Source organism: Bufo bufo, chromosome 5 (assembly GCF_905171765.1).
Source record: "Bufo bufo chromosome 5, aBufBuf1.1, whole genome shotgun sequence".
In the NCBI taxonomy this organism is placed as follows: Eukaryota; Metazoa; Chordata; class Amphibia; order Anura; family Bufonidae; genus Bufo; species Bufo bufo.
In genome coordinates, this window is record NC_053393.1 from 243,938,448 (window position 1) to 243,955,251 (window position 16,804).

The window sequence follows — 16,804 nt, forward strand, 5'->3', positions numbered from 1 at the left end:
GCAATTTGGGCAATTTGGGTAATAAAAGTTTCAAGCATATTTATATTTTTTATTCACATAGCCGTATCAGGGCTTGTCTTTTGCAGTACAAGATGTACTTTCTAATGGCGCCATTTATAGTTGCATACAATGTGAATGGGAAGCGGAAACAAATTTCAAATAGGGTGGAATTATAAAAAAATAAACAACTCTGCAACATTTATATTATTTTTTTTAACACCGTTTCCTATGCATTAAAACTGACCAATTATTTTTATTCTTGGTCATTACGATTACATTAGTCCCAGGTGCCTGCAGTTTAAAACAGAAGGCACCTGGCGGATATCGCGCCCGCTCTGCTCATGCGGTTTTTGTTGCAGAAGCGCACAGAAATCCGTACAGAAATTTGTGCTGGTTTTCTGCACCTTACCCTACACCTGTGTACAGGCACCTTAAGGCTTGGAGGGGAGAATGCAAATTAACTCATACCAGCCCAACCAACTATCTGAATAAAAAATTACCCTTTTTGGGAGGGTTTTTCCGATATTTATATGACTGTGCCTGTCGTAATAGAGCAAGATTTGCATTTAAGGGTTCAATCCAAAAAAGCTGGTTTCACAAGCTAAGGCCTCATGCACATGACCGTGCCGTTTTTTGCGGTGCTCAAACCGCGGATCCGCAAAAACGGAAGCCGCCCGTGTTGCCTTCCGCAATTTGCGGAACGGAACGGGCGCCGGCAATATAAATGCCTATAACAACGGTCGTGTGCATGAGGCCTAAAGCCGCAATGCATATGAAGAACCTAACTTACAGGCAACTACATGAGATGAGTTTAAAGATGCCAAGAATTTTCACATTTTAAGTCTTCATTCACACAGTCAGTGTTTGGTCAGTGATTTCCATCAGTGATTGTGAGCCAAAACCAGGAGTGGATCCTACACAGACATAAGGTAGAAGGGAAAGATCTGCGCCTGTTCTGTGTTTTGGACCCGCACTTGGTTTTGGCTCAAAATCACTGATGGAAATCACTGACCAAACACTGACTGTGCCAATAAGGTCCTAATGCAATCATCTGCAGTGTCTGCCATTCTTATACTTCACCGTTCTATAGGTAACTTAACCACAAGTGTTGTAGACCTGACCAAAAGTCCTATTTTCCTAGACACATAATAAACCGTTCAAATTTAGGGAAAACGCTAAACATCTTTCCCTGTTTTATTGTATTTATTGTAGCTTACTAAAAAACACACCAGTGTTATACGGAGATATCCAGCACCTGAATATAACAGTTAGATATATCTCAGTATCTTACCCCAGAAATCCCACCGTGAGCAGTGGGCGTAAAAGCAGCTCCTCCGGGTGTCTCCGAAATTCATCACTAACCATAAAATCAGTTTCATCTCCCAAGGAGCCAACTGATGATTTTTAGATTCAAGCCGACCAACAGCTGTTTACTGCAGTTGCCATGGTGATGTCAACATCAGAGTTAAAGGGGACATTACATTCCTGATCACTTTTTCTTTTCAAATACTAATCTTGATGAATTCCTGCACTTATGTCAAGTGTGAATGAAATCAAATAATCCAGATTTTTTTTTAAGTAGTGGCAATCTCCAACGGGATCTTAGTGCTGGAGTGCCTGTTAGGCCAGGTTCACATCACCGTTTAGCTTTCCGTTCTTCTGTGTTTTAAGCATCCGTTATGCTCAGTTATGCACGTGTTGCATCCTTTTTAGCCATTTCCGTCTGGGATCTGTTCAGAGGCGTACATTGAAATCATGGGGCCCCATAGCAAAACTTGGCATTGGGCCCCTCCCTCCCTCCACAAATATAAAGTCCAATTTATGTAAAATATACATATATATATTTATATATATACTGGTTCTTGCTGTCTCTGCAGAGTTCAGCACACAGACATCTTAGGTTCCTCACTTTTTTTATCATCCTTCCCCTTCTTGTGCCCGAACATTGTCATCCGGCTGCCATCCCCAATATTGTGGACTATGTCCTCCCCAGTGCCCCCAAATACTATACAAATTACACTGCCATAAAGATAGTCCCCCCATAATAATAGTGCCCTTAGATTGCCCTGAATATTAATAGTGGCCCTGACAGTACCCCACAAAATAACCACTTTATTTGTAATGTCCTCTATATTGTGCTTAGAGATGAGCGAATTTCCGCTTATGAAATTCGTTCACACTTTGTTTTGTGGTGAAAGGTGAATTGCGTTTTGGATTCCATTACCACGGACCATAACACAATTCTATGACGGAATGCATAACGGAATGCCTTTAGAGGCATTCCGTTATTCATTCCATCATAATAGAAGTCCATGGGCTGCAAAACGGATCCGTTCTGTTTCCATTATGAGTGGAAGTGGCAGCAGCATCAGGAGGCCACAGAGCGGAACAATGACAGAGTGTGGTGGTAGAGTCCTCTCCTGCATAACGGAAACGGGACGGATCCGTTTTGCAGCCCATAGACTTCTATTATGATGGAATGAATAATGGAATGCCTCTAAAGGCATTCCGTTATGCATTCCGTCATAGAATTGCGTTATGGTCCGTGGTAATGGAATCCATAACGCAATTCACCTTTCACCACAAAACAAAGTGTGAACGAATTTCATAAGCGGAAATTCACTCATCTCTAATTGTACTTAATGATAATACCCCCCTATAGTGCCCCCAGCAGTAAGAAGGCTCCCCTTTAAAGCCCCTAGTGGTAATAAGTTATACTGGCCCCAGTATTTTATTAAACCCTGTTGCAGTGCCCCTTGTATAATATATATAATGCCCCCTGAAGTATATATATATATATATATATATATATACAATGGCCCCCAGTGCAGTACATATAATGCCCCTCTCTGTATTGGTGCTATACATATATATATTATAATTACTGTATATTGAGGACAGTGTGTGCGTGTATATTGTTCAGGTTCAACTAGTGTGTGTGTATATATGTGTATATATGCACATTCTTTTTTTATTCCCAACTCGTTACAATTAATTCCTAAATAGGGATGAGTGAACTACTTGTGTCTTCAAGTTTGGTGTACAAGGTTCGGGTTATCTAAGAATTCCGTAATGGATTCCACTACCATAACTAATGGTCTGTGTTAGCGGAATCCATAACAGAATTCTTAGATAACCCGAACCTTGTACACCAAACTTGAAAACAGAAGTTCGGTCATCCCTATTCTTAAATTATAAATATTTAAAAAAAACACACAAATCCTTATATTTTAAGGAATGAAGTACCGGTAGTATAGAAATGCTTTTTTTTATTCAATTAAGAAATTATATATTTTTTTTTTTACCCAAGCAGACCTCCCTCCCTGCCATTAACTCTGCTTGCTTCTGATGCTTAGTGTGCACCAGGCAGAGTACATGGGGAGGGGGGGGGGATTCTGCCTAGGGCACAATGTCCTGTATATAAACAGCAGCAAGCAGTTCCACGGGGTTGACCCCTGCCATGAACTCTGCTACTGATGCTTATATAGAGAAGTGTTTCCCTCCCAAAAAAACAAGCAACTCTGGTCTCTGCTGCTTAGGAAGGCAGAATCACTGCCCCCCTCCAACAACCAGGTCATGAACTTCTTGTCACTCACTCAGTCTCTGGCTGTGCGGGTCCTGTCCGGCAGTCAGCCTTCACTGAGACAGGCAGGGCCAGCGTGGTGTCTCACATGGGAGCAGCAGTCCTCACTCTCTCTGGTTTCTGTATCTGTCGGCTGCGCTGATTGGCCAGTTCTGCGCTCAGCTGACAGAAGAGAGAGAGCTCAACTTACAGCGGGGACAGTCTGTAACTACGGCAGCCACAGAAACATACACAATGTTTGTAAGGGGGTAGGGGCCCTGGGATCAGGGGAAGCAGGGCCCACCAGAGCCCCAGATAGGGACTCAAGCAGTTTCTATTGTTATTGTAGTATAATCAGGGGGTGGGGCTTTACATCTTCTCCGGGCCCCCTCCTCCCACGGGCCCCGTAGCAGCTGCGTGGTCTGCCTATATTAGAGGTACGCCACTGGATCTGTTATTTTAGAGGGAAAAAATTCCTACAAATTTTGCAGTCTAAAATAACGGATCGTAGACAGAAATGGCTAAAACGAAGGAAACAAGTGCATAACAGATGCTTAAAATACATGTGAACTCAGCCTTAAGCCTCATGCATAAGGCCGCTGTGCGGTCGTTCCGTGCATTGGGGACTGCAATTTGCGGTCCCTAATGCACGGGCAATGTCCGTGCGGCGGCCATGACGAATCGAGACCTATTCAACTTCAATTCCTTTGCTGTCTGGTTTCATTTTTCCATCACATTATACACTGCTTTTTCCCATGGTTACGACCACCCTGTAAACCATCAGTGGTGGCCCTGCTTGCACACTATAGGAGAAAGCACCAGCCTATGTGAGTTTCCACAGTCCTGGTCACCAGAGAGGATTACAGGGTGGTCATAACCATGGTAACGAGCAGTGTATATGTAACGCCCCAGAGTGGCATTACCACTTCTTCACGCCGCTACTATCTCTAATGTGCTAATATCATGTCATCTTGTGTATTTATTTCAGGTCCACTACACTGTGCATTTCTAATGTTTGCAACTGTTGTGTTTAAATGCAATTTGCCTGGTTTACCAGCAAGTGGCAGCAAATACGGCAGAGCTATAGTTAGGTAGAATGGAGCTTTCCATTCCATTCTATACCCCCTCGGTGGAGGAGTGGGCCAGTCCCACTTCCTGCATGAAGGGTGGGGATTAGTGAGAGTCAGTTCCAGCTTACCCCCTGCCAAGGGAGGGTGTGCTGGGCACGTCTCTCCTGAACATGCCCAAGCCAAGCCACCCAGAGCACCCTTAGCTCTGCTGGACATGGAGGCCAAAGCTTGAAGCCTCAGGAGCCAGGAGGAGTATTTCCTTGCCAAACATAGAGTCAGACTACTAAGTGTTGTGCAGCATAAAGAAGAAGCAAAGTTATACAGCCAGCCTGATAGTACAGCAGAGCCAGAGAGCAACAAATGTAGCAGTGATGAGTTTGCCTGCCAGAGTCTTAATGCTAAAGCCTGCTGGGACCAAGGCAAAGTTGGAACTGCATCTCAAGATCTGGACTCAAGTTATACTTTTATCCCTCAACTATTCCCCCTATTTGTTTGCTTCGGAGCCAACGCCTTTGGTCCAGCCGTATACAGGTAGGAGCACCGTGACACTCACACCTCATATAAAGGGACATTTTAGGCCACCCTATACCACTCGGCCGTTCCTACACCTGGGACGCGACATAGAGGGCCCTGTGGCGCGGCCGCCCATTGCATATATTGTGATACTCACCTCATCCACTTGCACACAAAGAGACAGTAACTCCTCTTTTGATTAAAGAGGATCTGTCGCGCTGGGAGCGTGCGATGACGTCATCACGCTGAGCGCCGGTCCTTCGGCAGGTCCTTTTCATTCAATAGAGGAGCAAGAGGATGAGGTGAGTATATATATTTTTTCTTCTTTTTTTTGCTGAAATGAAACATTACAGCAGGGAGCCACTATGGGGCATTATTACTGCAGGGGTCACTATGGCAAACATTATGGGCCACCATGGGGAACATTAGTACTGCTAATGGCCACTATGGGAGACATTATTTCTGCCGGGGGGCACTATGGGGGATATTATTAATGCTGGGGGCCACTATGGGGGACATTATTACTGCTGGGGGGTATTATGTACACTGAGGGCACTGCAGGGGTTGGGATCTTTGTTTAAAAGAAAAAAGCCATTTTTAACAGCCGTGAATAACAGATGCAAAACGGGCATTAAAAACGGACAGACAGACAAAAAATGGATGCACAAATGGTTGGAAAATGGCCACGAAAAACTGACAGTGTGCCTTAAGCCTCATTTACACATCCGTGCTTAAATCTGTGAAAAGGAGGTCAGTGATGCCTCCATGAAGATATCTGTGAAGGATCCATGTGTGGTCCGTGTGTGCATATTTTGCTGTCCGTGTGTCATCCGTGTTTCACTGACACAGCACAGCGGAAAAATAATTTTCAAAGCATCTCTTCCTAATGATCCCTGAAACCCTGTTGGATCCGTGTCGCATTCGTGGTTTTCACGGATACATAGACTATAATGGGCATGATGGATGGACGGACAAAGTAGAGCATTTATCCGTGCTGAAAACACAGACCCACGGACCGTGCTAAAACTCTGATGTGTGAATACACACATTAAAATGAATGAGGACGTGAGCTGTCCGTGGAGAACATGTACAGCGCACATACGTGGAACACTGAGGTGTGAATGAGGTTTTATAGAGCTTAGAGCGTTTAGGATTGTACGGTAACAGAATTCAGACATGTCGGTTCAGCATGTTAGGGATCAGCTCCCTGAAAAGATTGCACTGAAAGGCTCAATAGCCTTGTGTAATTTCCACTAATTAGTAGCTACAGTAGATGCATTTCTCCAGTGTGGAAATGGGGCAGTTTTTTCCTTTGTAACTAAAATGTATTTCACACCTCCACTAGGTGGCAGCAATGTACTGGTTACCTTTTCATATGACAGAAAACACAACACAGGTGTGAATACAGCCTTAGGCCTAGTTCACACGAACGTATGGCTTTTATAGTTTTTTGCTGTCCGTTTTTCACGGATCCGTTGTTCCGTTTTTGAGTTCCGTTGTGTTTCCGTTTCCTTTCCGTTTTTACGTTCCGTTTTTCCGTATGCCATGTACAGTATACAGTAATTACATAGAAAAAATTGGGCTGGGCATAACATTTTCAATAGATGGTTCATCAAAAACGGAACGGATACGGAAGACATACGGATGCATTTCCGTATGTGTTCCGTTTTTTTTGCGGAGCCATTGACTTGAATGGAGCCACGGAACGTGATTTTTCAGGCCAAATATAGGACATGTTCTATCTTTGAAAGGAACGGAAATACGGAAACGGAATGCTTACGGAACACATTCCGTATACGGAACACATAAAAACGGCCCGTACACTCGCAAAAAAGACGTTTGTGTGAACTAGACCTTACCATAACTTGTTAACCCCTTCTCACCCTGTGACATTTTAATACATCATGGGAACTATGTAGTTCCAGCCAATTGACATAATAGCAGAAGTTGTTCCTGTGTGGTCGCTGTGGGAGGCCAGTTTTGACTGAAAACCAGGCTCCAGGCCTGGCTGTTTAATGCCTTGGATGCTGCAAACAATAGCAACCGTAGCATCTAAGGAGTTTAAGAGACGAAAGGGGCTTCCTATGTCAGCACGTTGCAACAAAATTGTGTGGTGCCATTTACAAAGGCCTCCAGGTCAGACATGTGCAGAAGTGTAATAGCACCTATGGCAGAGTCTAATAGTATACTTTTTTCTTTGTATTTCCCGGCCTGACCACGGTCATCTTAAAGGGGTTGTCTCACTTCAGCAAATAGCATTTATTATGTAGAGGAAGTTAGTACAAACCACTTACTAATTTATTGTCATTATCCATATTGCTTCGTTTGGCTGGACTCATTTTTCCACATTTCACATTATACACTGCTCTTTTCCATGGTTATGACCACCCTGAAATCCATCAGTGGTGGCCGTGCTTGCACACTATAGGAAAAAGTGCTGACCTACATATTTGGTGGTTGGTAACGTAAGACCTAACATAGGCTAGTGCTTTTTCCTATAGTGTGCGAGCACGACCACCACCACTGATGGATTGTAGGGTGGTCGTGACCATGGAAACTAGCAGTGTATAATGTAATGGAAAAATGAATCTAGCCAGCAAAGGAGGCAATATGGTGAATCACACTACATTAGTAAGTGCCTTGTATTTACTTTCTCTACATAAGAAATGCCACTTGCTGAAGTGAGACAACCCCTTTAAGCCTAATTCACATGTCAGCATACCTCTCAACTTTTTAGACTTGATCTGGCTGGTTAGGCGATAGGGCTGATCTGTCTGGCTAGGGGGGCGTCCCCTTCCTCCCTCTACAGATGGTGAAGCTCCAGGTCTCCAGACACATCAAGCATTGCTCTGCAAATGGCCGTTTGTCCTTCTGTTATGGGACCTTTATCTGTGGGTTCTTTATGTCATAGACTTATGCATCTATGACATCAGCAGCACAGTTGCCATAGTTACTACAGGGGCTTATTATTGATACCTACCTCATGCACTGTGGTCCCAAGTATTAACCCTTTCTTGACTGACTGGAGACTCTACAATATACTTGTCACTAGAAAGGCCCCTAATCACTATGGCATTTAAAAGCTGCCCTACCAATAGTAAGTTAGGGAGTCTAATGACAGATTTGAGGTGTAATATGCACACCCATGCCCTCAAGTCCATTTGCTACATCTGAATTTACACAGATTCCAGTGGACTTTTCTTTTGGTGCCAATAAGTAGCGATCGACCAAACTATCACATTAACAAGATTTTAGTATAACCAGTTTCTTATACATTGTCTTTGAAATGACCAATACCTCATCTAAAAAAAATCAGCATGGAAGCTTCCACAAAGAGTACACATTCAAAACGAATAGGAATCAGGATTGGTACAGAGAAGAATTAAGGGGGTCATTTATCAAACTGGTGTAAAGTAGAACTGGCTTAGTTGCCCATAGCAACCAATCAGATTCCTCATTTCATTTTCCAAAGGGGCTGTCCAAAATAAAAGATAGAATCTGATTGGTTAATTTATGCTACAGATTTCCACTGTATATTTCACCGTTTGCAATGCGTAGGGTTCGATCTTTGGTAAATCCGCACCGAAATCCACTGTGGAATGTCAGCAAAATCTGCAGTAAAATTTCCAAGAAAGGGACCCTGTCACACACAGCCAGGAAAGGGGCAAGTGGCCGACGTTGGGCTGCTCTCTCCTTTCACTCCGCTCTTTTCGGATGTGACATTTTTGATATGGATATGCCGTTAATAGGCAGATATTTTACCCAGCAGGTTTTGTCTATCAATCTGAAACAGTTGCTCCCAACCACATATTTACTATGCTTTTCTGTGCTTCTATAGGAACTCGACTTTATGGATTAAACACACAGCAGCCATAGCATCACCAAAATTTATGATGCAGCGACCAAGCAGGTTCAATCACCAACCACACAGAGACGGTTACAACAGTCTTCCTATCTGCGTGGCATGCCGGTGGACGCCAGGCTGATAGTTAAGGCAAGAAGCTTTCAGGATACAAGCCCCAGACCAGCGTCCCAGATGGAGGAACCAAGAGTCAACAGAATCAGCTGAATCTGGGAGGCTGTGTGGTGATAGGAACATCTATTTTTTTATCCAATTCAATTATGCTAATACCAGATGTTGGGTCAACTGGGCCATTGTGGTATTGTTTAATAAGATAAGCACCAATCTTCACACAAGCAAATCACTTAATCCCATGGAAATGTATGGAGGTCTAGAGATAAAGGGCCAGATTTATCATTAGCTCAAGTCAGAATAATGGAGTGAAAAAGTCGCACATTTTTGCGCAATCGCTTAAACTGCGCAAAATTTTGCGACTATTATTGGCTCTTCGTTCATCACTAAACCCGGGACCCCCGCTGATCATCTGTTTGAGAAGGCAGTAGTGCCACAGCTTTCTCTCAGCTTTCCCTAGGCCATGTGACATCACATTCATTGGTCACATGGCCTAGGCGCAGCTCTATACAATGTACAGCGCTCTGATTGGTAAACTGTGAGAAGGTCTGTTGCATTCTCAACAGCTGATTAGCGAGGGTCCCGGATGTCAGACCACCACTGATCAGATATTGATGACCTATCCAGAGGATAGGACATCAGTATAAAACTCCCAGAAAACCACTTTAATGTGTAGAGGCTGACTCAAGGAGGAAGATGTTGAGCCAGACTGGAATTATCAGATATACAACTACATTAGGCATATTAATCCTATCATCTCCTTTTAGAGATGGATTGCACAAGGTATTAAATCATTAGTTGATATACAGTATGTACTAATTTAGTTATATACCTTTAAAAGGGTATTGCGGTAGGAAAAAGTTATCAGATCTGGTTGGTGGGGTTACTACCAGTGGGACCCCCACCAATCACAAGAACAGGGCCCTGTACCCCCAGCAACCCCCCTGCTGCTCCCCTGAAATGACCTGCGCGGCCGGACGCACAAGCGCACGGCCGCTCCATTCATTTCTGTGGGTGTTCCAGAGATAGCCAAGCACTGTACTCGCCTATCTCCGAAATTTCCATAGAAATGGATAGAGCAGGATAACTTTTACCTACTGGAATACCCCTTTGAGAAGTTTTAGCCAAAGTCCTCCGATTTGTTAGCATATCTTTAGATAAAGGGCTTGTTCACACAAACGTGCCGTGTTTTGCGGTCCTCAAATTGCGGATCAGCAAAACACGGTTGGTCCTTTATAGAAATGCCTGATCTTGTCAGCAAAACGGACAAGAATAGGACATGATATATAATTTTTGCAGGTCTACGGAAAGGAGCAGTGGATGCGGACAGCACACGGAGTGTCTTGGCGCTAACATCGACCTGTAAGGCTGTGTTCATACTTGAGTTATTTGGTCAGTTTTGGCCCCGTAACTGCCCAAATAAGTGAAGTGTGCAGTGATTCTAAGAGTGACGCCTGTCATCTGCATGTCATACGAACTCGCAGTATTATTTCACTACAAAAGCAGACTCCATATGTGTGTAACTGCAATGCACAGTGTTCTACACCACTATAAAGGCTCTCTGCAGCCAGGAAATAGCAGGTTTTTTTACGTAATTTGCAAATTTTTTCAAACAAATTTGGCGAAACGGCAAATCGAATTTTTTAAAAATTCACTCATCTCTTTTTTTAATCAGATTGTTTTTATTGAGATTTTCAAAGCATTTTATGAGACAAACAAAGCAATCCCCCCCTCCCCCTCCCCATACCCAAGCGTCCTAGATTTAAGGAGAACATCTCCAAAAGTCCTCTCCATAAAGAGTTCGTTATTGAAATGCAATAGCTTTACATCACAGCTGCACATCCGGTACATAATCCTCAAGTACATAACATATGTCAACAGTTCGGATACATCAGTACATTACGCTACAGCGTAACAGAACATATATACCACCTCTCATCCCAAAAGACTATACCCTAGTCCCTATTACAGCTCCCACCCCTCATCCCCTCCTAGTGAACAATAACATCCATGCCTCTCATGTGTGGCCTCTAAAAACATAAATAAAGCCGGGGCGGTTCGGATTCCAGTATCTACTTAAACCGCATTAATCTACAATATTGTAGTATTGCCTCCATCTTCCCCAAATCTTCTCATATTTTTTAATATTATTCCTCTTCTGGTATACAAATTTTTCCATTTGCAACAGTGTGTGAACCTTACGAACAAGTTCCCCCACCTCTGGAGGATCATGATCCACCCAATGGTACGCAATCACCTTTCTTGCTTGATACACTATGCGGATAACCGCTAATTTCTGCTCAGCGGCTAGTTGTACAGACTCAGTACAGCCTAGTACACATAATCTGGCATCTGCCTCCACTCTTGTCTCACACACTTTTCGTATTAGATCTATTATGCCCCCCCAATATCTCCTCAGCCTAGGGCAGTTCCACATAAGGTGTATCAGCGTAGCATTGGGTGCACCACATCTAGGACACATGTCATCTGACCTGTACCCCATTTTCCTCAAGAGGACAGGTGTAAACTCTGTGTAACAACAGTAATTGTGACATTCTGTGCGTTTCACCAACCGCAACATCTGTGAACCCCTCCAGGACTGTATGCCATTGCTCCTCTGACAAGTCTTCGATATCCTCCCGCCACTTATCGTACAACCGAAGAGGTTGCTTTTTAATCTGCCTTTCCATAAGACTGCTATAATGCAATGATATGACCCCACTGGTAGATCCCCCAGAGCTTGCTAAATCAATAATCGGATTTCTGGAGGCCGGCGAAACCCCCCCGCTGCATCCTGGGCGCGAATAGTGTGCCGTATCTGCAAGTATAAGTAAAATTGGGAATGTGGGAACTGAAATTCCCTTTGTAGGCGAGCATAGTCTTTCAGAGTATCCCCCTCATATAGCTGATGCATGTAGGTGAGTCCGTACCGTCCCCAGACGTGAACATCAGGCACTTTGTGCAGTTCCGCATACATAAGATTAGGCCAAATTGTGGTAAACCTGGTGTAACCCTGTACCCCAGCTATTGTCCTGCCTTTCCACCAGACTTTATGAACCACCCGAAGTAGCGGGATGTCACTTCCCATTCTATCCAGTGATCCATCTTCCAGTGCCGTCATTAGATTCTTGCCCTTAACATAGTGACGTACTATTCTTCCTGCTGTGGTAATTCCATCCTCCATCCCCCATCCCTGCAATTGTTGAAGTTGGGCAGATAAATAATAAATCCACGGATCTGGAACCCCGAGCCCCCCACCCGTTTTTGATCTGCACAGTGTGGCCAGTTTAATACGTGGAACTCCCCTCTTCCAGATCAGGTCCCGGAATACAGCATTAACCGTGACAAAAAATCGGGCAGGAACCCAGATAGGTGCATTATGTAGCAAGTATAGGAGCTGTGGCATCAAAATCATTTTTATAAGATTAACTCTTCCAATTACTGAAAGTGGTAACTTGGTCCAAGTCTGCACCTTCTGTCGAAATCTCTGTAACAACGGAGTCAAATTCAACTTTTCATAGTCCGCTACATCAATGGTGACCTGAACGCCAAGGTATTTAAAGGACCTGACTAGTTGCAAGCCCTCTGTAGAACATTGACCTTGCCTCTCATCAGCCGAAAGCGTCATAAGTGCAGACTTGGACCAGTTAACACATAGACCCGATAGCCTACTAAACCCATTTATGATGTTCATGGCTGCCGGAAGGGAGGAGCTCCAGTCATCAAGGAATAGAAGCATATCATCAGCATAGAGGGCTACCTTTTCAGTTACCTCCCCATATCTAAAACCTTGAACCTCACGCGCTTCCCTCAGTGCCGCTGCCAACAGCTCAATTGCTATTGCAAAAAGTAAGGGTGATAGAGGGCACCCCTGTCTCGTCCCCCTGTGTAATGGAAAAGAGTGAGAAAGAGCCCCATTAACCCTAATCCTAGCAGTAGGGACTTTATATAAAAGCTTAATCCATTGGATAAAGACAGGCCCAAAGCCCATCCTCCTGAGTACGGCCCACAGATAACCCCATTCCACACTGTCAAATGCCTTGGCCGTGTCCAGAGACGCGACCGCCGCATTCAACCCATGGAACCGGCCCGCTTGTATATTTAAGAAAAGGCGTCTGATATTAACAGCCGTCGACATATTGGGCATGAATCCAGCGTGATCCGTATGTATTAGTGTCGTGATCACGGTATTGAGCCTAATCGCTAACACTTTGGCTAATAGCTTCACATCCACCTGCAGTAGTGAAATAGGCCGATATGATTCAGCTAGCAGAGGATCTTTGCCCTACTTAGGGATGACGACTATAATCGCCTCATTCATGCTAAGAGGCATCCCACACTGGCGCTGCGCCTCCTTAAACACTTCTAACAACTGGGGAAGCAGAATAGGGGCAAATGTTTTAAATACTTCCGCAGGTAGTCCATCACTCCCTGGGGCCTTGGTATTTGACATCTCACTCAGGGCCATTTCCAGCTCTGTAATTGTAATGGGTCCATCCAAGGCTGACACTTGATCAGCCCCTAACGTGGGAAGCTGTATCCCATCTAAGAAACCTGCAATTTCTGATTCCCCTGCATCGGTTTTGGACTCATAAAGGGACGCATAAAATTCATGCATAATTTCCTCCACCCTATCTTGAGCAGTACAAACAGCCCCCTCATTATCGCAAAGAGCAGCGACATATGCAGAGGGATGTTGCGCTTTGGAGAGTAGTGATAGCAGTCTACCTGTTCGTTCCCCTTCTTCATAAAATGATTGTTTTTGGAAGAAACGTTTTTTCTTTGCCCTGAGAAGAATCTTATCATTTAGTTTATGTTGCGCTTCCTGCCACTGTTCCCTGTGCAATTCCGTGGGCTGCCGGACATACTGGGTTTCCGCATCCACCAATAGGCGCTCTAAATTCCTAATTGTTATTCGAGACTCATTCCGTTTTTTATTGACTTCCGCAATCATTACTCCCCGCAAAAACGCCTTCATGGCATCCCACACTATCAATGAAGAGGTTCCCGTAAGATTAATGGTAAAAAATTCTGTCAACGCCGTCCCAATGTTTGAAACCGTAGGTATCACTGACAACCAGAACGGGTTAAACTTCCACAATGGCCTCCCACTGTTCAAAGGGGTGAGGAAATTAGCAGATACCAAAATGGGGGAGTGATCAGAAATTTTCCTAGGTAGATACTCAATGTCACAGACACGGCACCCCATCGCTTCATTCCCCAGTGCTAGATCTATTCTCGACAGTGTCTGATAAGTACTAGAACAGCAAGAATACTGCCGCGCAGAGGGATTGCGCAGCCTCCAGAAATCCAACAACGATGCTTCCTCCAGAAGTCTCCCAAATGGTGTAAGTTGCCCCCTCAAAGGTCAGCGGCCAATCCCATTCAGTACAGATCACGTTATCAAAGTCCCCCAAAATCAGTGCAGGTACATCAGGATAGTCTGACAAAAAGGCTATCAGTTTTTTAAGGGCAGTCGGGGAATATGGAGGTGGTATATATATCCCACAGATAATACATTGCACATTAAAGAGTTTTCCATTTAAAAAGACATAGCCCCCATTCGGATCAATCCTCTTGTTTATACAGGTAAAACTCAGCTGCCTATGAATCAGAATACTTACCCCCCTTGCATATGAGGAGTAAGTAGAATGATAACATTGAGACGCCCATCTAGAAGATAACAAGTGGGATTGCTCCGGAAGGAGATGTGTCTCCTGCAGACAACAGATTACAGGATGATATGACTTTACTATTTCCATTACTGCCTTCCTTTTGATGGCATCCTTAACCCCTCTAACGTTCCAACTCAGGAAATTCACTAAATTAGCCATATTTAAGTATGAGAACCCACACATGTATCGGATACTGTAAATCACATTTCTTCAGTAACTGTCTCCCATGGATCGCTCCTATGGACCTAGGACCCCTCTTCCCCAACTCCCCCCTTCCCGCCCCATCCCTGAACAACCCCTCCCTCATTACCTAATTAACCCTGGAAGTCTAGCCTCCTGACAGACCACACTAATACACCTTAATATTAAGGCCCGTGGGTAAACCTAAAATCTATCAGCAGAGCTGGCCTCCCAAACCCGTGATACCTGGCGAAATCAAGAGCTTCTATATTACGCCAGGTACAATCACAACCTGTCAAGTAACTAGAACGTATAAAACTGGGTATCTTCCTGCACTAACCCCAATTATAACTGAAAAAAATAGGCATTGGTAGTATCGCTTATCAGCCTAGTATTGCACATAATCAGCTGGACCTCCTACTAAGCCATATATAACATGTAAAACGGATAACAACACTTAGCAAGATTTAACTCTGCATTACTACACAGATCATATTCACCCTCCAGAGGGTGCAATGTCCCTTCTTCCAAGTGGACCTCTCAATCGCCTTGGTTCCCTTCCGCCCGAAGCTGTTGTTCATGTCGATCTAGCCACCTGGATGCCTCTTTCGGGTCTTCAAAGAAACTTGTGGTTCCAAGAGCCACTATTCTGAGCTTCGCCGGATACAGCATTGAGTACGATGCTCCAAGTGCCTGCAGTCGTCGCTTTACATCCAGGAAGCAGGCACGCCTTTTCTGGACCTCCATAGAGAAATCAGGAAAGAACGAGACTCTGTGACCATCTATGGAGAGATCAGGCATATCCCTGGCCTTGCGTAAAATAGAGTCCCTATCCCTGTAGTGTAGTACTTTCATAAGGACGGGTCTTGGTGGCGCCCCTGGTGGCAATGGCCGCGACGAAACTCTGTGCGCCCGTTCTATGGCAAATAGAGGAGATAGTATGCCCTCTCCAAACTGATCTTTGAGCCATTTTTCAAAATACTCGGTGGGATTTGGGCCCTCCACCTTTTCAGGCACACCCACTAAACGCACGTTATTTCGCCTCAGGCGATTTTCCATGTCGTCTTGTTTGGCAGAGATAATATCAAGCCTACGAGAATGTTCCGCTGTTTCTCTTTTAAGCGGGTGAACCTCATCCTCCATATCACCCATGCGATCTTCCAGGGACGTAGTGCGATCTGCCAGCTTCCTGATATCGTGTCTAACGATAGAAATGTCCTTCTTGATAGCCCCCACCTGCATAGTCAGGATGGTAAGTAATTTGCCCCACTTAGAAATGGCTTGGAGAACGTATTTTATAGTGTGCTCTTCCACATCTGAATACACTGCATCCGAATCCCCAGCATCATCTTGATCCTGGATGGCTGCGAATCTGTTAGGGTGCTGTTTCAGGCCCATCACCTCCTCAGATCCTTCCCCCTCAGACTCCCGTCCCGCTCTAATCAAGGAGGACTCATTGTGCACGGTGCCGGAGCCGCAGCTCTCTCTGAGAAGCTCTGGTGTATGCGCAAATTGACTCAGCCTCTCTGCTACCTCCTGCTGAATATCCGCCACTCAGTCCCTACGCCGCGGCATGGCACTCCCGGCGCCATCTTGAGAGGCCTTGCCGGCTCCTTTCCCGGTCCCCCGTTTGGACATGGCAGCCGCTGAAAAGTTGCTGCAAGTAGCGGAATCTATTCTGACAGTACTGCCGATGCTCTGAGCTCTGGTTCCCCGGTATAGCAGCGATAATCTACTGGGTTAGGCGGATAAAAGTTCGGGGTAGTGCAGGAGCTCCGGAGATCACGTCCGCTCACATGCTTGGCAGACCACGCCCCCCAAAATTCACACA